The sequence below is a fragment of the Leucopleurus acutus genome (assembly GCF_964270905.1).
Source record: "Leucopleurus acutus genome assembly, chromosome: 17".
Taxonomy (NCBI): domain Eukaryota; kingdom Metazoa; phylum Chordata; class Mammalia; order Artiodactyla; family Delphinidae; genus Leucopleurus; species Leucopleurus acutus.
The window spans coordinates 67,216,729-67,243,391 of record NC_139159.1 but is presented as its reverse complement, the minus strand read 5'-3'; the positions used below and the strand labels follow the sequence as shown (position 1 = coordinate 67,243,391).

Below are 26,663 nucleotides of genomic sequence, written 5' to 3'. Positions count from 1 at the left end.
CGACCTTTAGTATCTGTGGGTTCCATGTCTGGATTTAACCACTCTGCATGGAAACCAGAGCCAGTTTACATATAAGAAACTTGAACATCTGCAGATTTGGGTATCCAGGGGAGTCCTGGAACTAATCCTCCATGGATACTGAAGGACGAATGTATATATCTTCTAAATTTCAACCCAAAGACTTCTCCAGAGTACTGCTTCTTCACTTCATAACAAGGAAAAACCTATGTGGAAGATTATTTGTATCTTTTATCAGTATTGCAAACATCTCTGCACATCTATTGCTTGGTGGAAGATTTTGTGGCTAGGAGCAAGCCTGGGCTGAGAGCCACATTGCATGGCTGAATAGAAACCTGAAAATGTCTTTAATTGTACCATTTTTAAGGTAAACAATTCAGTCAAGTGTGATTAAAAACCAGAACAAATGATTGCATCTTGATGTGGATCTGGCTACGAAAAGGAATGTTTCTCTGTGTGGGATTAGAAAGAAAACCTTCTTTCATTCTTTCTCTCTCTCTCTTTTTTTAAAATAAAATATTCCTCCACAGACGAGATGAAGGAACTCACGGAGCCTGATTGCTATGATTTCAGAAGAAAGGAGAACCCTGAAGTTCCTGACCTTTCAGGAAGTGTACCGGATGTGAGGGATAGTTGGCGGAAAGAAGCTGATATTTAAGCCAATATGAAGTAATTCTTAATTTAGACTCTAGAGGTATTTAGAATAATTTTCAATTAGTTATGGTAATATTTCACAAAGAAGGTTCAGACAGGAAAGTGGGAAAGAGAAGGTCAGAACAATTTTTGAGAAGGATTAAACTGAAAGGAAAACTTGAATACTGAGTTTAAGTAGGCTTCAGTAGCTATAAATATTACCTATGCAATAGAGGAACATAGTTTTACAAACCAGAAACAACCCTCCAAAAGGGATATTGAAAGAAATTATAATGGACATAAAAATATAAAACATAAGGGGAAACCTTGATAAATTTAACCACATTAAATTTAAAAACACAAACTCTTAATCATCAAAAGTTACCACAAAGAGAGTGATAAAGCCACATGCAGGAAGAAGATACTTTTAATACATAGAGTTGACAGAGAGCTAGTCTCCAGAATATACAAAGAATTTATGGGAAAGAAAGACATGAAAATAAAATGAGAAAAGACACAAGTGGGCATTCCTTAGAAGTAGAAACACAAATGACCATAAACATACAGAATATTGCTTAATTGTATTCTCAGAGAAATAGAAAATTTAAACCGCTAAGCCAGTATTTCACATGGACCAATTTGGTAAAACTATGCAGGTGGATTATAGAAAATGTACATGAGGCTGTGGAACAATGGGGACCTATTACCCATTGCTAGTGGGGCATACATTGCTACAAGTCTTCTGGGGAAAAAGTGGAATTACCTAGTGAATTTGAACATGTACATGCCATGATACACAGCAGCTCCTCTCTTTGGTACATATCCTGGGTAAACTTGCAGGGAGAATTTTTTTCATGGATCGGGAGTCAGGTATCCGAATAGTCACAGCAACAGTGTCATTATTAGTAAATACTGGGAAAACCCTAACTGCCCAGCGCTGCTAAATGAGTAAATAAACTGAAGCGTTCGTGAAATGAGATAGTAATTGCAGGAAACAGGAATTTATCCGTTAGTAGCAGGAATGAATCTCAAACATACGATGGCTAAAATAAGTGTGTAAGATTATCCTACTTACATAAAAGGTTAAAACCAACCAAAACTAAATAATTTATTAAATACAAATACATAGTAAGTGGTAAAACTACAGAGAAAAGCCAGGAAAAGATTGAGACAAAATTCAGGATTAGGGTTACCTCTTGTAGGGAGGAAAAGAGATGGGTAAATGTATCTTAATGGCTACAAAACTGTTGGCTTGGTATTGGCTACACAAGTATTTGTTTTATTATTTAACCATTCAAATGAGTCCCATATGCTTTTTAATTGTTGATATCTTTCAATATAAAAATGCCCCCAAAGTCAGTAAGCTGGAGAAGAGAAAGGACAGCACAAGTAGTAGATTGGGAAGATAAGACTTTTATATACCCTACTGGATGATGCAAGCATCACTCCGCTAACTCAATTGTGCTGTCTCTCAAGGATGCGATATCTCTCGAGGAAGTTGCTATCTCTCAAGAAAGTTCTTTTTTGACCCAGCCATCCCGTCATCCCACTCAGCCGCAGTCCACACATTCCAGGTTAACAACATTAGTGTTTCACGAGAAACCATGGCAAATAATCAGACTCTCCACTTTACTGTTTCTAACCAGCTCATCGTGATCAATTTCACTGGTGAGAATCATATGTATTCATTCAGTGTACCACACAGACACAATTATGGCTAAAGCAGATTATATGGGAGATAACGGGATCAGAATTCATTTCGCCTACTCTGACCATCAGAATTTTGGTCGTACCTGTTAGGAAGATGGGTTTGAATCTGGATCCAATGCTAATTTGCTATCTTATATTTGGTAGTTTAATCTACTTATGTGAACTAGAATCCTCATTTGTAAATGGGGTTTCCTAATTCCCAGCTCTTAGTGCTGTGGTGAGAATGCATACAACACCACAGAGCACGTTATCTGGCAAACCTTAAATCACAGCTTTAAAAGGAACTGTCAGATGAGTCCCAACTAGCCTGTATATACACAGTATGTTTCATGGGGAGATTTTGTTACTTTAGATTAATTGAACTTCACACTATGAGTTGAGATTTTTATAAACTCTAGTGTGTGTGTGTGTGTGTGTGTGTGTGTGTGTTCACAAAACAAAATATAAATGATATATAGTATTAACAGTTTCAAATTGCTCAGCACTAAGAATTGTAGCCCCTTTATCTTCTTCTACTTTGCATATTCTGCTGCATTTCCTTATGCCTCAGTTGTTTTTGCATTTCCAGTGCTGTTTTTATGTGTTAGAGCACATATCAGGGATTGCAGAGAATACTTAATCCCCTAGTTTGCAATCATTTGAAGTTCAGTCCTCATTCTCTGTCTTTAACAACTCTGGAGTCTTTGTTTAAAATTCACTGAATTTAAGAAGGTTCTCTCTGTCCTCAGTACATTCGGCAGCATGTCTGCTGCCAATTACTTATCACCAGGGAATTGCATTTACTTGTGTCTGCTGCACTGATCTGCTCTCTCTCTTTCTGCATTACATCTTCGTCTCTTAACAATGACCCCTCTGTTCTGCTTTTGAGCCAGGATGACTGGTTGAAGTTTATATCCATTCCTTTTGGCAGGAAAAAAATCTAAGAACTCTTCCTGTTACAGAGAATACCCTTTAAAAACTGGTAGACCCAGTTGTATACCCCTTAAAAACTGAGGATTTTACTTTCTAAATATTTTATAGTAATGATAGTGGAAGAAAAACAAGTACAATTCAGAATGACCCAAGGATTATTATTCTTTTCAAGTAAAAAATTAAAATTTGATTAAGCTCTGTAATCCATACCTCCTGTGCCTGGTGCAATGTTTGCTATGTGGTCTGTTGTAAGGCAGCTATTTAATAGTATCCATTAGTTTGAATGAATTAATACATTTGCGTGAATTAATAAAGCTAGTACATGTGTGAAGGGCAAGGGAAATATTTTATTCTCAACCTTGGCATGACCCCGAAAGCCCTGATTATTGAGAAAAGGTATGAGTCCCTAGGAATTCCGTTCAAGATAATCTTTTCAAAAAAACTTTTGATTTGAGGATAGGTTTGTATTTGCAGAAAAGTTGCAGAGATAGGACAGAGTTCACATATAGCCGACACCTTATTTTCCCTGTTGTTAACATCGCTCATGAGTGTGATGCACTTGGCACAGCTGATGAACTTATATTCGTACATTATTACTAACTAAAGTTAGCACCTAATTTGGATTTTCTTCTTTTTTAGTTAATATGTTCCAAGATCCTACCAAATGACTCCTCCTTCAAAGGGACACAGTGATACTTTGATTCCTATTTCATTGGCAAAAGCCACCTTTGCAACCATACCTTACTCTGGGAAGACAGAGGACTGCAGTTTTACAAAGCTTATGAAAGAAAAATATTTTGGTCAACAGTATTAAATGGTTACTATAATTAATAGTAATTCACATATATACGGCATTTTTACAGCTCATAAAGTTGTTCCAGGATGTTTATCAACAACCATTTTAAGGTCAGAGATAAAGTAACAGAGACTTTGGAAACAGAAGAATCCCAGGTTAAATAGCTTATCCAGAGTTACACAGCCAACAGATAGCCAACCAAAATTCAAACCCAAACCTTTTGACAATGATCGATAAAAATATTCTTCCCAGTCCAAACCTTTTGACAAGGATCGATAAAAATATTCTTCCCAGTAAACCACAAACGCCTCCTGTTTTGTTTGCAACTTCTTTCTTTCTTTTTTTTTTTTTTTTGCGGTACGCGGGTCTCTCACTGTTGTGGCCTCTCCCGCTGCGGAGCACAGGCTCCGGACGCTCAGGCTCAGCGGCCATGGCTCACGGGCCCAGCCGCTCCGCGGCATGGGGGATCTTCCCGGACCGGGGCACGAACCCGCGTTCCCTGCAACGGCAGGCGGACTCTCAACCACTGCGCCACCAGGGAAGCCCTGTTTGCAACTTCTGATTCTCATTCACCTCGCCAGAAGAAATCCAAGGCCCTACAGCAGGGATCAGTGAACTTTTGCGTGCAGAGGCAGACAGTAAATTGTTGAGGTGGTGCTGGCTACGTGATCTCTTTCAAGGCTATTCAATTTTGGCATTGTATATCAAAAATAGCAATAGAAACATTAGCAAATGAATGTGTCCCAATAAAACTTTATTTACAAAAGCAGAGGGTGAGCTGTATTTGGAACACAGACCATAATTTGCCAACTGCTGCCCTAGAAGCTGGAGGAATCTACACAACAATCTGTGATATATTGACATATACAGTCTGTGATAGATACAATTCAAAAGTGGTCGATTTGCTCATCTCGTTGTTCTTTAAAACTCTTTCTTCATGAATGCTTTTTAAATTAAGGGTTGCATCATAAAAAAGAGTTTCTGTTCTTTGTTAATCTCCTGTTAACGTCATTCTGTATCTCACTGTTACTTATGATTTTCTCTGGCCTAACAGGATTGCTTAGTTGCTCCTTAAGAAAGAAAGTATGTGCAGATCAAAGTATTGGGCTGGCCAAAAAGTCCGTTCGGATTTCTCCATAACATCTTATTAAACACCCGAACGGACTTTTTGGCCAGCCCAGTATTTTTGCAGCCACACTTAGGGATACAGGAAGTTGAAATAAGATAGATATAGGGCGAGGGTCAATTAAAACTACAAAGGATTAACAATGCACATGGCTGAAGTTTCCAAAAAATGAATCATAACTCTTAAAGTCTTTCCATACTGATCTGTGTTCTTTTTACCCAAAGACGCACTCCGTGTTTTTGCTAATATACCCTACACTGAAATATCTCATAATGTGGCACTTTGGCAAAAAGCATCCAACCTTTCCTTTTATATTTTTATGTGATTTAAAAAAATATATAGATATAAATCCTGTGTGGTCTTTATCATACACATCATATCAACAAATGATGGGAGAAGCCAAAATCCATACTATAGGGGATTTTTGAAAGGCTTTCAGGCTGTATTTATATAAATTACTTTCCCCTCTATGTAATCACAATAAAGGAGTTGGATTGAAACTTTAAAATATTTTTAACTATGGGAATACATTTATATACAGTTTGTGAATAACAGTATGCTTATATGTAAATAATACATGTTTATATATTTCTATGTATATGAGTACCTACATATCTATACATAAAGTTAGGGGTTTAAAAGGAAACCGGTTGGTGGGGTTTAAAACCTAAGATTTCCAAGTGTTCCCCATATGTGTAGGGTGCACCTAACACGACAAAACATTTTATAATGATTAATGAACAGGAGAATATTCACTTTTTAAGAAGTTTCCTTGACTCACTAAGGGCTGTATTTATGCTCCTCTTATATTCTGATACTTGTTCAAGTGACTGAATAGAGCCCCTTTAGGACTTGGTCTAAAAATCCAACTATACAATTTGGTGGATCAAAATTGGCCTCAAGTTCTTTGCAGCTCCTCACGAGAAGTCTCTTTTCCCAGCCCTTGACTTTGGCTTGGCCTTGTGATATGCTGTGACCAGTAGAATACAGTGGAAGTGATTTTGTACAGCTTCTGAGAAGGGCATCAAGAGTCCTTGTAGCTTCTGCACTTGCGTTCTTGGAACAGTGAGACCATGTGGAGAGAGAGGCCAGACATCACTTAGCCCCAATCACCAGACATATGAGTGAAGCCTTCTTGGACCATCCAGTTCCTGGTAATTAACTAGATGGCTGAAGTCACATATGTGACCCCAGGTGACCCCAGCAGAGGAACCACACAGCAGACCCATCCCACTGAATGGTGAGACATTTGTTTTTGTTGTTTTAAGCCATATATGTTGAAAAGCAAAATATGATATTTTGAGAAAACCCCTAAACATGATCGGTTTCTGAATTAAGAATATATGAATAGTTGAGTTTGTGTTTCTATGTTTGTATGTATTTGCCTACAAATACATGGGTATTATGTGTGACTAAAAATAATGGAGGAACCCAATTAATATTTATTGAACACCTGATGTGTGCAAGGCATTGTAAGATATGTTTATTTAAACCACTACATTGTATGTGTCTATTCTGATTATGGTATCAGTGTTAACCAAAGAATGAGTAAATTTCCCTCTTCCACTTTGGCACATGAACTGTTTAATTTTCTGTGTCAACCAGAGAAGATAACAACATGGAAATAATCAAAAGAAAATATTTACCTTCATAAAAAGTTTTTAAAACTATTGCCAAACATAATAGGCAAAATTAAATGATAGATAAATTAAGGGGGAATATTTGCAACTTGTATCTCAAAAATCCAACGTTCACGGCTTTTAAAATTTTTTCTGAAACGATAGGTGAAATTCAAACACCCAATAACGTGGAAAAATGCTACTACTAAAATTACAACATACTGATATCTCACGAAGGATGTGCATTCAAGAAAAAAAATCTTGAAGCCAAAATTGACATTATATATTTACTGACAAGGACTATTTTGTTAATTCATCGATTCATTCAAATGACACTGTACAATGCTAATATCAGGAAGTTTGAAGTGAGCAAAACATAATTCTTCCCTGAATTTGTCCAGAGACAAGTTGGAGGAGACAGAAAAACAAAATAATCAACATAACATAGTGGGTTGGTACTAAACTGTTCAGCTATGCAAAGAGTATTAAAGAATTTGAGAAACTGCAAGGAAATAACAGAGAAGCCTTCTTACAGGAGACGAAGCCAGCATTTTCTTAAAGAACAAGTTAGAATTTTCCAGATGAAAGAAATGCCAGGGAAGGTAAGGAAGTTATTTGAGGGAAAGTAGTGATCATATGCAAAGGCTAAGAAGAGAAATAGCATACTACATGCAGGGTAACATAAGAAGTGTGATAAGAAGCAGAGCTGAAGAGACTAGAAGTAAAACTGAAGAGATGTGCTGTATACATTCAGTATAGTTCCATTCTAAAGATTCTGGATTTAACCTGAAGGCAGGTGGGGGACTAGGGAAGGAAGAGCAACCAGCAGGTCTGTGACATGTTAAAACTGGATTTTAAATAAACCTTGTTCTCTGGAGGATGATTTTTAGGAGTAAAATTAGGAGCTAAGAGAACAATTCGGAAACTGTGGCAGTAGTCCAGAGAGGAAAGGTATAGATTTAAAAATGATGCTTGAGTTTAGAACTCAGTGTATCCATACACAACCATGAACCTTTTATTCCTTATAGTGGCAGACAGATCTGGACGATATCCATGATCTCTGCCTCCTGGTGGTTACAGCTTTGTTCAATCTCCTCCTATTGCATTTTGGGAGGGACCTGTGATTTGCTACTAATCAATAAAATATGGCAAAAGGGATGAATCTGACATCACTCCCATGATTATGTTAAAATATATGACTCTACTAGTCAACTGGCTCTAGATATTCTCCTTGTCAACTTGATAAATTAAAAGGTCAGTTGGAAAAACCCACATATCAAGGAACTATGAACAGCCTTTAGGAGCTGAGGACAGCCTCCAGCTGACAGCCAGCAAGAAGCTAGGGCCATCAATCCTACAAAAGGAAATACATTCTACCAAAAACCTGTGTGAACTTCTTCACAAAGTGGAAGAAGTGGATTCCTCCCCAGTCTTTCCTCCAGATGAGAATGGAGCCCAGCTGACACCTTGATTACAGCCTTGCAGAAAATCCAGATAAGCTGCGCCCAGACTCCTGATCCACAGAAACTTTGGAATAGTAAAAGTGTGTTGTTTTAATCCCCTAAATTTGTGGTAATGTTTTTTGCAACAATAGATTACTAATGCAAGTATTTATTATAAAATTAAATGCATTTCTCTGTGTGGACAGGTCAGGTTCTTCAGAAAACAAAGTATTCCTGTAATCAATTTTTTAAATTTATATTTGCCCACTTAACTTCTAATGGTCTGCATAACTTGCCTATCTTTTGGCCCTCCGTCATGGTTTGGCAACTCAAATCCAATTTATGGAGATTGCCCTCAGCAATATATTTATGTACTTTTGTTTTCAGTGCCAAAATCCCGAGTTCTTGAGTGATATTTCTGGGACTTTGGCTTAGTTGTCAACCAAAATGCCTTTTCTCTATTGCATTGATCTCATGCCAAGAAGGTAAAGGTTCCAAATTCCCCTGAATGCTTTGATAGATGTTAATTACAGTGAAGTCTATTAACATAAATCTAAATACCATTTCCAAAACAGTGTTGCCAAGCATTATCAGAAATCTCTGAGATATGTAGAGAACAAAGGTATCGACACCAAGGGGGGAAAGTGGGGGGTGGGGGGGTGGGATGAACTGGGAGATTGAGATTGACATATACACACTAATATGTATAAAATAGATAACTAATAAGAAAATGCCATATAAAAAAATAATAATAAAATAAAATTAAAAAAAAAAAAAGAGATCTCTGAGAATCCAGGGGAAGTGGCTTCCAAAGGCAAAGTCCATTGAATGGACGTCTTTGTCAGTCAGCACCTTCTCAGGCAGCCTCTTTTTATATCAGCTTTGTTCAATCTCCTCTGAGTGGCATCTCTTCAGCCTTCTGATATTTTGTCCTAGTTGTGAAGCTCTTCTAAGCTTCTGAGAAGATTATGAAAACTCAGATGCAAGACCACTATCATTTAATACTCACCTGTATCAAAAAGCTAGAAAGACAGAAATCTGTAGAAGGGAAGAAAAGGGGACACATATAGAACTCATTTCTCACAAGGTTACCATCTCACTATCCTTGGACTATTACAATGACCTTCTCTTAGAAGTGACCATACCCTAAATATCTCTGTAGTCCTGGTCCAAGGCACAATAACTGATAATAGTAAGCAATCTAGTGTTTCTTTAATTGTGGTCAGAGAATGGAAAATTTTACAGAATGAAGGTTATAGTCTTCTCCAACTATATGAGAATTCTGTATTTCTCAGGCACAGCCATAGGTGCTGATTCTGGTTTCATGAAAGACATAAATCTTGAACTGGGTTTTATGTGATGAGTAGGATTTAGAGAGGGGGGTGGTGTGGGAAGATTGTATTAAGTGGAGTAAGTATTCATAAGACAACAGATTGTATACATAATGAAGGAGGGCTGGTATAGTCAAGGAGTTTAGGATGAGGGCAGTGTTGATGGCCAAAGACAGGGAGGGACTCTTCCTTATTTGAATGTAATATCGTAATTCCAAAGAAGTGGAGATTTTAAAGTGAGGTTATAATTGATTAGAGGGAATTTTAAACACCTCAGTGAGAATTATGAGCTTGATATGGAGTATCTCTCCTTAAATTTTACTTTTCCTAGGAAGCTTTTCCTGTTTGATTTAAGAGCTACTCCTTCATTCTTCCATAGTTGCATTTTTCACAAGATAATGTAAATGTCAATTTACTTGCCTTTCTCCCCCAGTGAATTATAAGCAACTCAAGGGCAGAGATAATGTTTTCTTTAGTCAAAAAAATAATAAAAACGGAGGAAAGCAGACAGGTAGGAAGATAAAAGGAAAAGAAAGATAGAAGATACTATACTTTAGAGTCAAAAAAACCTTTAATGACATGCCACATGCTAGCTTAGTTCTTAAGAAAGCCAATCAAACAATAATCCTTAGTTTTTACACCTAAAAAATAGAGTTAATAATAGCTACCCAATCACCTTCAACAGATCACTGTGAGGGTCAAAAGAGACAATGAATATAAAAGCACTTTAGAAAGTATAAAACTTTCCAAAGTAACTTGCTCTTTCCAGGCTTTTCAGTAAAATAATGCCATTATAAATGCAGTTTTGAGAAAACTAATATGCTATGGGAAAGAAAGACAACTCTAGTTTTGTGGATAGTCATGAAGATGTTGTTTATAATATAAAATGTTGGAAATAAGCTTAATGATCAATGGTAGGGAGCTGCTTAAATAAACATCCAGTTAGTCAAAAGTTAGAGTATTGTATAGCCAAAATAATGGTGTAGAAGAATTTTAAATTGTATGGGAAATTGGTAATACCACACGAAAAAGGTTTCAAAATACTACTTACAAGTGACCATGTATATATATGTATGAACATGTTTGAGCTCACATAGATGTGCGTATATGAAAAGACATGCAAACAAATGTAACAAAATCAAAATATTAACATTATAGATTAGTTTTACTATTTTTGCATATATATTTTTAATAAACAGCTTGTAAGTTGTAAGTAACAGAACACATTCCCCCCATGCAGCATCAGCCATCCCCTCATGTACCATCAGCTGACGTTAATTTCATACCCATATCTTAGCTTTTGAAGAGACTGGGAAAGGAAGAAGCTATCCTTTTTAGCTTCTATGTGGAATGAAGGCTATTTCAGAAAAGAAGAGGATGGGGATGACTGCTCTATGAGCAATCAATGTTCTCTACCACAAAAATGTCATAATTACGTTACAAACATATTTTTAAAAGAAAACGGAATCTAGTAGCAGATGTAAGAGAGAGATTACAACAGACTCTCCATTTCCACGTTGGGCCAGTCACCTATATTCTCAAATTGACTCTAGAGCAGCGAGTTGAAGGAGTACTGGGAGAGAAGCCGTAAGACTTGAGTTTCAGCCAACTCTCAACCCTCAATTAATTGTATGACTTGAGGCATATTCGTTAAAGTTGTTTATTTTCTCATCTATATAGAGTAAAAGTCCCTTCTGACTCTGAAATTGTTTGTTTCTATGCATATGGGAATATATTCTTCTGGCCAGAGACAGTCGTATATTCTTAAAATGTTAAAAGATTAACATTCCCCTCCTCATTTATTCAGAAAACAGGGAGTGTCTAACTCTTTTCAAAGAACAAAGGGACTTGTTCTGAGACAAGCAGAAAAGCTGTAATATGTTGCTTCATGTGTTATGGTTTGTTAACTAGTTTATACTTCACAACAACCTTGTGAGTTTAAAAAAATAACATTTGCCATTTTATACATGAGGAAAGGAGACCCAGGGAAGTGAAATAATTAGGAAATAGTTGAGAAGCATTTATACCCAGGTACATCTGATTACAAAGTCAATGCTTTTCCCACTAATCATGATACTATGTTTCTGAACTTGTTTTAAATAACTTTAAACTTATAAGGGCAGATGTCTATCTTGCATGGGTACTGGAATGTACTTAATAAATATTTGTTTAAGAAAATGATGAAAGAAAGAGAGAGAGAAGAGAGGAGAGAGAAAGGGAAGGAGGAAGGAAGGAAAAAAGAAAGGAAGAAAAGCAGAAAGGCTTTCAGGACAATAATGATTCAAATGCTTCTTTAGCAGAAATGGATGGGTAAATTGAGGTTGAATTAGTTTCATAGTTCAGCATTTTCCACATACGTTTGATGTCAGTTTCTTCCCTTTTTCTAATGGGGTCTATGGTGGGAGGCCAAGAGGAAGGTTGGTGATTGTATTTAATTATGTTCAAAGAAAGTTACAGAATACTCAGCAGATGTTAGGTTTGCAGCTGGAATCCCATAACAAATGCTGCTCTACTGTCTCGCCTTCCACATTATTGCACCAAAGCAGGGCTCAGAAAATGCCCAGCAGACCCATTGGCTGGGGCTGAGTGAGAAAAGATAACAAATCTTAAGGAAACATGTTGCCTATTATTCCTCATTATGAGAGCTGCCAGGGTGTACACTGAGCAGGCCTCCGGCTGATACCAGGACACAAAGGATTTTAATGCATCCCACACAAGGATGTCATTTGCAATCTGGAGCAAGAAAAGAGATTGAAGCCTTGGAAGGTGGGCCTTGTTTCTTGATACTGTATATCCCAAGGAGGACAAATAACAAACACAGTTTGCTTTCCCAGGCCCCATAGGCATTCAAAGGAAGCCTGCTGACTGCAATTAGGATACCCCAGATTTTAAAAACTAACCTTCTCAGCAGGCAGTGGGATTCTATCATGGATGATATGGTTTGGGCATGTTTCAGATTTACCATGGAGGCAGACTCATTGAAGGAGATGACAAGGAAGAAAACCCTAATGACTTAAAATTCACAGCCTCTTCAAGGGGGTCTCCACTGTTGCCTCCCAGATAGAATAGGCTAGTTTCACACTTTGTAAAGAAATAAATATGATCCTCTTTGTAGTCCTATAAAACTACAGGCCCACCTAAGAGATCACCTATACACGGCTCTCCTAGGAGCTAACATGTCCTCTATCTCTCCACCTAAAGGCTTATCTAATGAGAATGCTCTTAGTTTAGGTCAAGCCAGAAGTTCTGGGAAGAATGCCCTAGGAATTACCCACAGTGGATGAAGAGTAGAGAGTGTAGATGAATGCTCCAGATTCCTCACGCTTGGTAGGGCAACACTATGGTCTATTCTGCATCTCCCAGTGAATCCCAAGCCAGATTGAGCCCTAGATGTCACAGTGGTAACCAACTCATTTTGACATCCACTAATGGCTTTCTTCCTTTCCCTTCCTCCCCTCTCCATTCCCTCACCTTGATTCCTGAGATCGCATCCCAAATAAATTATTTGTAACACAATCCTTGTCTCAGGCTCTGCTTTTGAGGGAAATCAAATTTAGGGACTTGGCCAGAAGATTTCAGGATCTCCTTTGATACTTCCACGTATGAACTGTTGGAATGGGTAGAAAAATCTCAGAATGATATTTGTGATTCTTCTTGGCCTAAACTAACTTACAGACTGATGTATAACCCTTCTTTGTCCACAACACACCAGTTCCAGAATATTCTTGATAATTGCATTATTTTAAGCCTTAATATATGGACTTCCTTCAATCTGAATTCCTTACTCAACAGATTTATTTTTTTTTCTTCTTTTCCTTTCCTAAGTGACTTTTTACTGAATTCAGTTTTTATACTTCCAAAAATAGAGTGGCATTCTCCCCCTTGAAGTTTTCAGAACATTTTGTGGACCCGTCTATTAAAAGCATTACAGCATTCATCACTAAACTATGAACAACCGCAGAAGAGATGCTGTCTTTTTCTTATCTTTGTATTCTCAGTTTCTATCACTGTGCCTAATACTTAATAAATGCCCAAACAAAATGTATTGTCTGAAAAACTAAGTTAAAAAAGAAATGAAATATCAGTACTTCATTTTCAAGAACAGATGTTTGATGATTCTGCTACTTTCTTCTCCCATTCTAGGTAAGGGGAAAAAATAAAATTTTCCATCCTAGGTTATCTAGGCAGTTAATAATTTTTTTCTCAAGGATAGTTGAAATATAAAATATTACAATTTACCAGACTGGATGCTTTGTTAAAGGTTTAGTCTGAGTCTTCCTTTTATAGCATGTATTTCAAAGTGTAACATACTATGTACTGGTGACCCTAATAGGGAGAGGTGATGCTAAGGCAGTAAGCTTGGTAAGTGGAATATGAGGAAACAATGGGAGATTTGGAACTACAGTACCTGAAATCAGCTCCTGGTTTTGTTAGAGATTTTAATCAACTCACTTAAGATTTCTGCTTCTACATCTATAAAATGGAGATAATATTTAATTTGCAGTGAATTTTGAGACTTTTAATGAAATATTATATGCAAATGCACTTGGTAAAATGTTCTGTGACTACACACACATATATGTGTATATATGTATAAATATGTCTATATATATTACATATATTAACTTATTTATAATTTTTGTAATTTTAATGATAAATTCTATATGTAAAATAGACCTTCAGGAGCCAAAATGAACACCACAAAATGCAACCTACAGATACAGGGCTTGATATGGAGCCAGAAATTTGGGTAGAATTTTTGCCTTTGTTCTAAATCGCAAATAAGTGAGTACCTATCCTAATTTTAAAGACCTCTGGAGAAGCAAGCACCTCCATTGCTCAAATATCCTCATAATTTGAATTGGGAAATTTAGGCACTATACACCTAAATATCTAAAATAATATAAGCATATGTGTTTTTTCAAAATATGCAGGGAAAAATTGCTGTGATCAGGATAGCACAAACACAGTTTTTTTGTTCTAAGAAAAGATGATTCCAGGACTGATACTTGATATCTTCCTCACTCTCACAGAATAGTTCAAGTGGTTTCCCAGGGTGTTGCAAAATTTAATGCTTCTGGTTGTGATTATTTCCAGGAAGAGGAATTGTTCCTGCAAGAACTGTGCCAGCAGTGCTATATGGCATGTGGGATTATGCAATCCCACACACTGACCAGAATGGGATATTCGTCTGCATATTCAGCAGTTAGGATTTATGGGACCCTATGTGTCATATGTCTACCCAAAGTTGAGTGATGCAATGGAATAGGGCAAACACAAGTGCTCTGCGAGAGATGGGCACAGGAAAGAGAGCAGCCACAGGTACCATGAGTAAGTCCAGTCCATCAGCATAACCACGGATGCAAAAAGTTAATTACAAAAACGGTATTCAGGAAGCAGTTATTATGAGATAGGGATTGGAGGAAGTAAATAGAGGGGTTTACTGAGGGGATGGGAATCCAGAGCAAATAATTGTGAGGAATCTGGGTAGCTTGGTAGGTATCAAAGAAAATCTGCAGTTGAGTAAAAATGCCTCAGGCATACGGTCAAGGAACCGGGCCAGAGCTTTAGTTCCTGGAAGCTGGCTTGAAAAGAATAAATTCAGATCCCAGTTTTAGAGGTATAGGTCCCCCAATATAAAAACAAATACAAGATACAAAAGAGGAATCTTGTTACCATATATGAGGAACAAATATGGACCATGTCTCAGAAGTAGAGTAGAACTGAGTACCCAATCAGAGCTGGAGGCTGAGTCCCAAGTTATATCTCTTCTATCTTGAGTTAGGAAAATGCCTAAAGACAGGTCAGGCCTACAAGTGAGGCTGAAATTGTTCTGGATTTAGAAAACAGTGGTAAGTGAGGACTGGCAGCCAGTCAGAGATTTATATTGTGAGTAATGCAGGATGAAAATAACAATGTCCATCAATGGTTAGAGAATCATCATGGCATAAGGCATTATCTGTGTCTTACTGATCAATCCTTTAGAATCACATTCTTTGAGAAATCAGATCTCCAGTGAATCCATTCTCCTTTTAGGAGAGTTTCTTTTTCTCTGGAGTTTTGGGATTAGATCTCTATCAGGGATCTTGAAGGCTAAAGTAATGACTTATTCAAGTTTCATGGTGAAAATTATCCTTTCTCAAATCCAATTACATTCCAGCTGGCAAATAGAACTGGCTGTCTCAAAACCCAAACATTTGAAAGAAGGCTTGAATTGGCCATCTCCCTGCCTCTTAGGTCTGAAACCTTTCTTCGATAGCAGGTTAGAAAACACATTTTTGGCTGGACAAGATAAATATATTTTTTTAACCATCAAATCTCTGAAGTCATGTAAAGAAGACCAAATAAGATACAGAAGGCACAAAAGTCATGGTAGTTCTAATTTATGTAATAATTATGTATCACCTGCAATGCTAAGACCAATGAAACCAAGGATATGTTGTTTGTAAACTGTATATTTTGACTCTAAATATCAAACTGACAATTCATTTATTTTTAAGTTTGTTGATCACTTGATTGGATGGTTCAGTTGTCCAAAGGCTGGTTTGAATGGAGCTGTTGCTTCAACATTACATAGACACAGGGACTGGAAAGAAAAAACTGAAATTAACATGCTCACACTTAATCTTGACCTTCATTTTCTAAGGATGTCTCTCTTAGGTTTTGTAAGAAACACTGCTACAAGAAACCCTCAGCTTGAGACTCTACTGAACTAAACAGTTCACAGAGTCACTAACTCTGGCCCCTGATTTCATCATCTGTAAAATATAGATCGTAGTAACTACTACCAGGTTTGCCATGAGGATTACAGTAGGTGATGTATGCAAAGACATGCCAAACACTAGATACCCATTACATGGCAGTTATTTTTCCTATTCTTGTTATTATTAAGCTAAGAGCAGAGATCAGAGAGACACCATACACCAAGAACATTGAGAGTGGTTGCCTGAAATGACATGGGTTTACAATGCCCAATCTGTAATAATTAGTGAAAGGAGTTAGGAGACAGTTGACATCAGTAGGAGTAAAATGTGTTCCTTTGGATACATCTGGAATTCAGCTGTGGAAAAAGTCCATTTCCTTCCTCCCTTTTAAGGACACCCACATAAATATCAGACAAGGATTAGCCCAATATCCTCTTTCCCAGGTCTCATATGGCAGCAAATCTTGGCTAGAGGTTTCCTGCTGGAGTTTCCAAACGTGTTTACCTGTATCCTGTTGGGAAAATATATCTGATAATATCCACCACTGTCTGAAATTCTTTTTTTTTTTTATTCCAGCCACTGTGAGAGTCAGAGTTTGAGAGACTAGAAGATTAAAGGCAGTTTATTCTCAGATTCTTTGCCTGCAATTAAATTTAATAATCTAGTATGATAATTTTATGAGAAATCAAACTTACTCATAATGTAAATTTATATTCCTAAACCCCTATGGAAGCATTTTATCTAACGCAAATATTAACCACTAATATAAAAATCTATTACATCATTTTATTTCTCTTTCCACCTCAATTTTTAAATGGATAAAATATTCTTTGTTACACTTTTCTGAAACTCTAAATTTATTAACTCATTCAACAAATGTTTATTGGGTGACTAATATGCCTTAGGCACTGTGGGATCTTTTTTCTCTGGGAAACAACAACAGACAAGACAAATATCTTATCCTGTCCTCATGAAAATTAAAATCTAGCAAAAGAAAAATAAATGAAACAATAAATCAACTTAATATGGCAGAAAGAATGCTTTTTATTAAAGCTAAGAAGTCAGGAAAAGGAGGTGTTTTTCTGGTGGAGAGACTGCATTTATGTATAGAAATATATATCTTTACATGACCTTACTATCCCAGGCAATCTACAGATTCAATGAAATCCTTATCAAAATACCAAAGGCATTTTTTCACAGAACTAGAACAAATAACTTGGAAATTTGTATGGAAACACAAAAGACCCCAAATAGTCAAAACAATCTTGAGAAAGAAGAACAAAGCTGGGGATATCACACTCCCTGATTTCCCACTCTACTACAAAGTGACAGTAATCAAAAGAGTATGGTACTGGCACAAAAACAGACACATAGATCAGTGCAACAGAATAGAGAACCCAGAAATGAACCTACACTTACATGATCAATTAATCTATGGCAAGAAGGCAAGAATATACAACGGGGAAAAGACAGCCTCTCAAATAAAAGGTGTTGGGAAAACTGGACAGCTACATGCAAAAGAATAAAACTGTACCACTTTCTCACAACATGTACAAAAAGAACCTCAAATGGATGAAGGACTTAAATGTGGAACCTGAAACCATAAAAATCCTGGAAGAAAACATAGGCACTATGCTCTTTGACATCAGTCTTAGCAATTTTAGTTTTTGATTTGTCTCCTCAGGCAAGAGAAAACAAAAGAAAAAATAAACAAATGAGACCATATCAAACTAAAAAGGTTTTTCACAGCAAAGGAAATTATCAACAACACAAAAAGCTGCCTACTGAATGGGAGAAGATATTTGCAATTAATAAACCCAATAAGGGGTTAATATCCAAAATATACAAAGAACTCATATAACTCAACATCAAAAATCCAAACAACCTGATTAAAAAATGGGCAGAGAACTTGAGAAGACATTTTTCTAAAGAAGACATACAGATGGCCAACAGACACATGAAATGATGTTTAACATCACGTATCAGGAAAATGCAAATCAGAACCAAAATGAGATATTACCTCACACCTGTCAGAATGGCTATTATCAAAAAGACAATAAATAACAAGTGTTGGTGAGGATGTGGAAAAAAGGAACCTTCAGGCACTGTTGGTTGGTATTTAAATTGGTGCAGCCCCTATGGAAAACAATATGGAGTTTCCTCAAAAAACTATAAGTAAAATTACCGTTGGATCCACCAATTCCACTTCTGGGTACTTTTCCAAAGAAAACAAAAACACTGATTAGAAAAGATATATGCACACCTGTGTTCATTGAAGCATTGTTTTTTTCTTTAACAATACCCAAGATATAAAAGCAACCTAAGTGCCCATCTATAAGTGAATGGATAAAGGAGATGTGATATATATATATATATATATATATATATATATATATATATATATATATATATATATATATACACATATACATCTATACATACACATATAATACATATACATATATAAATATTATTCAGCCATAAAAAATATAAATCTTATCTTTTGCAACAGTTTGGATAGACCCAAATTATATAGTGCTAAGTGAAATAAGTCAGACAGAGAAAGACAAATACTGTAGGATTTCACTTATATGTGGAATCTAAAAACAAAAAAAATAAACAAATAACAAAACAGGAACAGACACATAGATACACAGAACAAAGAGATGGTTGCCAGAAGAAAGGTGGGTGAGGGGGCTGAGTGAAATAGGTGAGGGAGATTAAGAGATACAAACTTCTAGTTACAAAAATAATGAGTCATGGGGATGAACTATACAGCATAGGGAAGACAGTCAATAATACTGTAAAATCTTTGTATAGTGACAGATGGTAACTATACTTATCTTGGTGATCCTTTTATAATGTATAGAAATATTGAATCACTATGTTGTGCACCTGGAATTAACATAGCCGTTGTAGGTCAATTCTACTTCAATTAAAAAAGGAGAAAGAAATAGCAGGTTACAGGATTTTGTGTGACTTTCCCCTTCTATGTTTTGGATTCTGTATTTGAAAAGGGGGATAATAATACTACACCTCAAAACATTTGGGGAAAATAATTGAGGTAATACATATTTTAGGTGCTCATTTTAGTCCATTATCATGATGGTAATGTTAACATATGATGATGTAATGCACAATTATATGAATTTTTATTATCCTCTGAGTAATTTGCAGCATTTGTATAAAGTGATATGTATTGACTTAGAAACATTGTTATCCTGTTAGCCAGGCTTCTCTAGTTATGGGATATGGACAGAAAGAACTTAGCACACTTTTCATCTCAATTGTTTTTATTAACTTTTTAACTGAATTAATTATTCAAATGTTAATTGAACCTATTTTTTAAGACATTGTCTTAAGTGTTGAAGCAACTGCAGTGTTAAATCACCAATGGCCATTCCCCTTAAGCCACTTGTAAACTGAAGTGTGAATTATAAAGGTATAAAAATTTCCAAATTATAAAGAAATACACAGTCAATGCCATAAGAAAGCTAAAAGAAAACAAAGTTAAATCTCAGAATAGGTTAAGAAGGAGTGATAAAATTCTGGTAATTCATAGTACCTGACCTAAATATTTCTCTTATACATATAGCTGATTCACTTTGTTGTACAGCAGAAACAAACACAACATTGTAAAGCAACTTTACTCCAGTAAAAAAAAAAATTAAATTCTGAAAAACTTTCTTTTATTATGAATACCTGGGCCCTCTATTAATGGGCCCTCCAGATGCAGAAATGATTGAAACAAGATTGCCCTTTGATAACTAAGCAGTAAATCAACTCATTTGACTGTAGCAAAAGTATGACATTAGTTCAAAGTAACATAAGAGCTAAAAATAGAATAAGTAGATCAAAAGAGGAATCAAAGGAAAAGGAGGCAAAAAACATGAAGTGGAAACAGTGTAGAAGTGAAGGGCAATCGTTAGCCTTTGTTTTCACTTTGAGTTTTTTTTATCCTCATGATTAAGGCACTCCAAATCTGGAAGTGGAGATAGCTTACCATAGTGACAATGATTTTAGCTAAAGATGGACCATAGCTCATCTGCTCCTATTGCCAAGAGAATCACATTGTGAGATGTACCACGTAATGCCTGAATCATCAAACTCCTTACATCTGATTCCATGTTCACGAAGCAACTTCTGATTAAGATTTGGCTTCCGGTGTACATCTGCCTACAGGGACTCACGGGGCTGATTATATAGACTTTGAGTATATCCAGTTCTCATAAAACTGTGCAGTAGCGTCTGATTACAATTTGGCATCCTGTTTATCTTTACTCTGCAAAGAAAATAAATTGGTTACATGAACTTGAGTGTCTCTGATTGTGTGACAGTGACTTCTCATTGTAAACTCAAAAATTGACATTGTTTTTATACACCAATCTCGTGATCTTGGACCATTTTAATCTATCTCAACAGATGTGTCTGTTCTTTGTGTGATGATGACAAAAGTAGATATATGAGCCTGCAATACTGAGATTCTGAGACATGGTACATTCAGTAGAGTATATACCTTTTCCTTATAGAAATGATAAGCCAGGATTTTGCTGTTGTGACAAGACCATGATGTTGCTTACGAGGATTTTCTTTTAGCTGAAACTTCAGTTCTATCTGGTTTAAGAACTTTTTAGCCTTCCCCAAAATACTTGGTAGAAGCCATGGGGTTTTTTTTTTGTTAGAGCACAAGGTAATGTCCTGTAATTACAGTGGATTAAATAAGATAAAAAATTCTTTTCCTTAGATGTAACAGCCCCAAATTAGGTGGTTGGTGCAATGTGAGTAAATGTTTCCACTTCACAAGGTTATCCAAGGATCCAGACTTGTGCCCTGGCTCTGCTCTACAGAGGCTGGTTCCACTGTTGCCATTCTACATTTCCCACAGGAGGTGGGAAGGAGGCAGAAAGGGTATTAAGGTAAGCAACTATGTAGTTTTGTGACATTAAACTAAATTTAGCTAAGATTCAGTTCCTACTTTGGGCTAAGGAAAAGAAGTATACCTATATTGTAAGATTTTTCATGAAGATTAAGTAAGTTTATACATATATGCTTTAGCAAGAGTATCTGACTACATAGCAAGCACTGTATAAGTTATTATTACCCTTAGTTTATTATTTTGAAATTGAGTTAATAAGAATAGAGATTTGAATGAGAAAATGGACATGCATCTTTGAGTAAATTTCAAAAAGTAATATAGTTGTTACTGTTATATTTGGAAAAGCAGTTACAGGTGTTCTCGGTGAATATAAGGTTCTTGCCTCGTAGAGAAAGAATTCGGAGACGAAGTGATAAGTAAGAAGTGGATTTATTTAGAGAGAAACACACTCCTCAGACAGAGTGTGGGCCATCTCAGAAGGTTAGAGAGCCTCAAAATATGGTGTGGTTAGTTTTTATGGGCTGGGTAAACTCATAGGCAAGTGGGAGGATTATTCCAATTATTTTGGGGAAGAGGGCAGGGATTTCCAGGAATTGGGCCACTGCCCACTTTTTGGCCTGTTGTGGTTAGCTCTGAACTGTCATGGTACTGGTGGGTGTGTCAGTTAGCATGCTAATGTATTACAATGAGTGTATAATGAGGCTCAAGGTCTACTGGAAGACAAATCTTCTGCCATCAGGGACCCAGCTGGTTCTAACCAGTTTTTGTCATGGCCTAGGGCTGTATCATTCTTTTAAAGGTTGTGCCCTGCTCTCTTCCCTACTGTTTCACAGGTATCCCCCTCTTTTTGTAGGTTTGCTTTACACCACTTCGCTTTTATGAAATATCTGCATTAGCACCTATTTTCACTAACTGAAAGAAAGGGCATCCAAAGGGCATCTTCACTTTTACAAAAAACAAAAGGCAAAAAGTGAAAATAGTGTTCACCATTTGTTTTGCAGGGAGCTGCTATAGAGGCAGCACACACCCCATGCAGTGAGAGTGGTCCCACCAAGCTCCTTCCCCGGGGAACTACCCTCAGCATCTCAGCACTGAGCTGCCATAGCTTTAAGCTGTGTCTGTGGGCATTTGTGCTTTATCTCAATTTATTTTGTGAATTCGTTAGCAAGGGGTGTCCTAAGGTAATTGCTTATTCACTTTATGCCATTTTGGTTCAGGAAAGGTTTCATAGGAACTCTCTACTTTCGGATAGTGGGGGAAACCTGTATTATCACATCCTTTTTCATATATTATATAGGTTCATATATATATAATATATGTGAGGCTAAATTTAATGACTATTATCCACATATTCCCCATACAGTAAGTTGTAATGTCTTTAATATTAGTGTTTTACCATAAGTGATATTTATTTTTTTCTCTTACTGAATTTGTTCCCTTTTTTTGCAAAAAGTTAACCCCTGCTTCCTAATGCTTTGTTTCTCTTCCTCTTCTCCCTCCCTCTCTCTCCCTTTTTCCTTCTCTCTCCTTTTCTCTCTCAGCACACACACTTACACACACACGCGCGCATGTGCACAGTTGCACTGCAATACAGTCAGAAAAGGTATCTCAGATTTCTTTCAGAAATATTTATGATTAGGAATAAACTGGGGACTGACATGATTCTAAAGACCACCAGAATGACAAATGTAGTCAGAAAAATTGCTCTGGAAATTCTAGAATTTTTAGGATGTTTTCAAAATGGCATTTGATTGTATTTTGATTGTTATGTATTGTTAAGTCCATGAATATTTATCAAGCATCTACAATGAGCCAATATTTATGTTCAAGACTGGAAATTCAATGGTGAGAAACATCTGGCAGTGCCCTTGCTCTATTGGAATATATAGTCTAGTGGGGATACAGATATTAATGAGAGAATAATACATAAGAAGGTGAAATTATAATCAATGGGCATAAAGTTTCAATCAAGCAAAATAAATAAGCTCTAGAGATCTGCTATTCAACATTATACCTCTAGTAAACAATAATACATTGTACACTTAAATATTTACTAAGAAGGTCGGTGTGAAGTTGTGTTCTTTCCACAATTATTTTTTAAATTAACGTGTAAAACCTGACATTAGAGAAGTCCTATTTGCATTCCATTCCACAGACCATGCAAAGGCGTGGGTATTAAACGTAGATTGAAGGTTCAGGGACCTCTCTGAGGAAGGCCAACTGAGCAGAAATCTTAAGTAAGAAGAGGTTTTTTTCTATTGGTTTTACTTAAAGAATGCAAAGGAGGAATGAGGAAGAATGTTCCTGATGATAGCCTTGGGGTCAAGAAACATGTTGCATATTACTTTTTTTTTTTTTAACATCTTTATTGGAGTGTAATTGCTTTACAGTGTTTTGTTAGTTTCTGCTGTATAACAAAGTGAATCAGCTATATGTATACATATTTCCCCATATCCCCTCCCTCCCACCCTCCCTATCCCACCCCTCTAGGTGGTCACAAAGCACCAAGCTGATCTCCCTGTGTGTTGCATATTATCTTCCAGATTGTTTTTATCTATGGTTATTTATACATAAGTACATATCATACTATATATTCTATTTTGGAACCTGGATGATAGACACTATCTATAAATACAAGGCCTTAGTTTCTTCAACTATAAGTTGAGGGGTTACACAAACTGTTTCCTTAAGTGTCTTTCAGGTTTAAAACCTAAAATTTCATGATTTTGTAAGTTTCCACAGATCATGCAAAAAAAAAAAAAGTCATATTGGAAGAACAACACATGTTAGATTCTTCTTCCACTAAATATCAAATGTAAACTATAAGAGTACTGTTCAGTCATTATCAATATCTGACCATCAAATTAAAACACATTTTCCCAAAACATCTCCTGTTTTATGTCCTGTTCTCACATCCTAAACTCACATACAAATGCAACAATTCCTAATAATGGGATCAATAAATGCTTGGTAATTAAATTATAGCAATAAAAATAAAATTAACATAGGAAAATATGATAAATAAAATATATTTATTATAAATATAAAAATTAATAATCTAATTAAGATTGTGTGTTAAAAGAATGTAAGACCCACAAAGATAATTTCTGGGACTTTGGCAAAATTAAGAAGAAAATAAATTATTTTGGGTAAGGCAGGATAAACAATACTTTGTAGAAGGCAATTTTCATATACTATTTCATTTGATCTCCACCAATTCAGAGAAGTATGTACTGTGATTACTTATTTTAAAACTATGGAAATTTTTATTCTGATGGATTATCTAGTCCAAAACAATGCTAAAATTCAGGAATTTAAACCCTAGTGAATCCTTGAACTGAATCAATTGCTGTCTGATTCAAGTATCTTCTTTCCACTTAATTCCTGCTTTGCAACCTACACTTACATTCTGAAAGTGTTAACTCCTTCTTCCAATATTCTCTTCTCCACTAAAGATTTTCATTTTCCTCTCTCATTAAAAATTGCTTTTTGGAAAGGAACAATTAAATCTCTATATTTGTAACCAGAAGAACAATCAAGCAAATCTGTTGATATTGAAGTTCCATTAATATTGTCTCAATACCACCATTTCAAAAGACCAGAAAATTATCTGCATGACATGTGTTCATATTGGTATACTTAAAGCCACACCCCTTGGGCAGCTGCCCAATCTATACAAATGTGCAAAAACTCACAAGGTCCACCAAGAAAAGTACCCAAGCCATCTCGATCAAATTTAACTTTTGTAGCCAGCTTTCCAGGCTTTCAGGGGTGATCTCTTGCCCTCTATGGATATAGTTTGACTAAAGCTTAACTAAATACTTGCTGAACAGAATCAGTCCCAATTTTTGACAATTATAGGGGTCTTTCTGGCCCCTGAGATGATGATGATAAGCAGATAAGATAGATAGATAGATAGATAGATAGATAGATAGATAGATAGATAGATAGATGATACAATTTGCAGATCAATAAACTTATTTATAGGGTCATGTTGATTTGAATTGCTTGGTCATTATCACTACCATTAGCAGCAACAATATCACCTCCACCATGATCATCAACATCTTCAACACTCCATAAATTTGCAGATCACTGGGTTATTTATAAAGTATCTTCATATATGCTATCTTGTTTTCTTTTTTACCCTGGTCAGTAATTACATAACTTAGTCAAGATAATATTTTCGTTTTACAGGGAAGGAAACTTATTCATGGTAGGTGAAATGGATTGTCTAAGTTTACAAAGATGAGTAAAATAGATACAGCATAATATAGCTAGCATTACATAGATAGCAAAATAAATTTTCTAATTCAAGTCTTGTAACTCTAGATCTCATGCCACATGACATGTTTTAAAAATTATCATCTATATACTATTTATCTCCTTAATGTAACTACTCTATTAGAGACTTATTGTAGTTCCTATAAAGTTATTTATACTTTCTAAGTCATTTTAAAACTAATCTTTTCATGGTATGCTTTAAACGTCATTAGATATGTATTTATGGTATGGTCATCGTATGGTATGGTCATATGGTATGTATAGCCATCTTCTGATCCACAGCTATGTCCTTCTCTTATTGTCTTCAATTATTTTTGCAAATTATTTTGGTATTCTAAGACCCACTTCCATATGATGGTGGTGGTGGTGTTCCCTCACACTTCCAATAAGCAATTCTGGGACACCAGCAGCGTGTCCAAGAATTCAATCCAATTCTGACACTACCAATCCAGAGACAGCATCAGATTCCACAGGTTATGTGTTCAGTAGCCCCTCCACCCACACCCACACACTTCAGACACCAGTCCCAAGCCCAGGTTGTTATTTATACTTCTGACCAACTGGTTATAGGTTTGAGGTTCTCACAACCCTCTCCTTGGGTTTAATTAATTTGCTAGAGCAGCTTACAAGACTCAGAGAGACATTTTGCTAACTAGATTATAGGTTTATTATGAAATGATATAACTCGGGATTAGCCAGATGAAGGAGATGCACAGAACATGGTACAGGGAAAGGGTGTGGAGCTTTGATGCTCTCTCTAAGTGCATCACTCTCCCCCATCTCCACAGTCACCAGCCAGGAAGCTCTCTAAGCCCCATACTTTGGGGTCTTTATAGGCCTTCATTACATAGGCATGATGAATTACATCATTGGCCATTAGGGATTGATTCAATCTCTAGCCTTTCTCTCTCCCTAAAGGTCAGAGGGATGGGATTGAAAGTTCCAACCCTATAATCACATGATTGGATCCACTGGCAACCGGCTCTCATCCTTAAGTTCTTTCCAAAAGCCGCCTCATTAACATAACAAAAGACGCCTTTTTATTGTTCTTATCAGTTAAGAAGTTCCAAGATTTTTATGGAGGTCTGTGCCAGAAGAGGGGACAAAGACCAAATAAGCATTTCTTATTATAAATCACAATATCACAAAATACTCCCAACTTTTACCACCATGTGATTGGCATCACATCCCCAAAACTCTCCAAATGTCCAT

General features: G+C 36.2%; 1 pseudogene across 1 annotated transcript in view; it reads left to right on the top strand.

The window, feature by feature from the left end:
- The first annotated feature begins 553 nt into the window (after window positions 1-553).
- LOC309974394 (metalloendopeptidase OMA1, mitochondrial-like) overlaps window positions 554-26,663 on the top strand; it is a 41,632-nt pseudogene continuing 15,522 nt past the window's right edge. The window contains exon 1 of the transcript in view: window positions 554-640. The product of the transcript in view is annotated as a metalloendopeptidase OMA1, mitochondrial-like (transcript). The remainder of the gene's footprint in view (window positions 641-26,663) is intronic.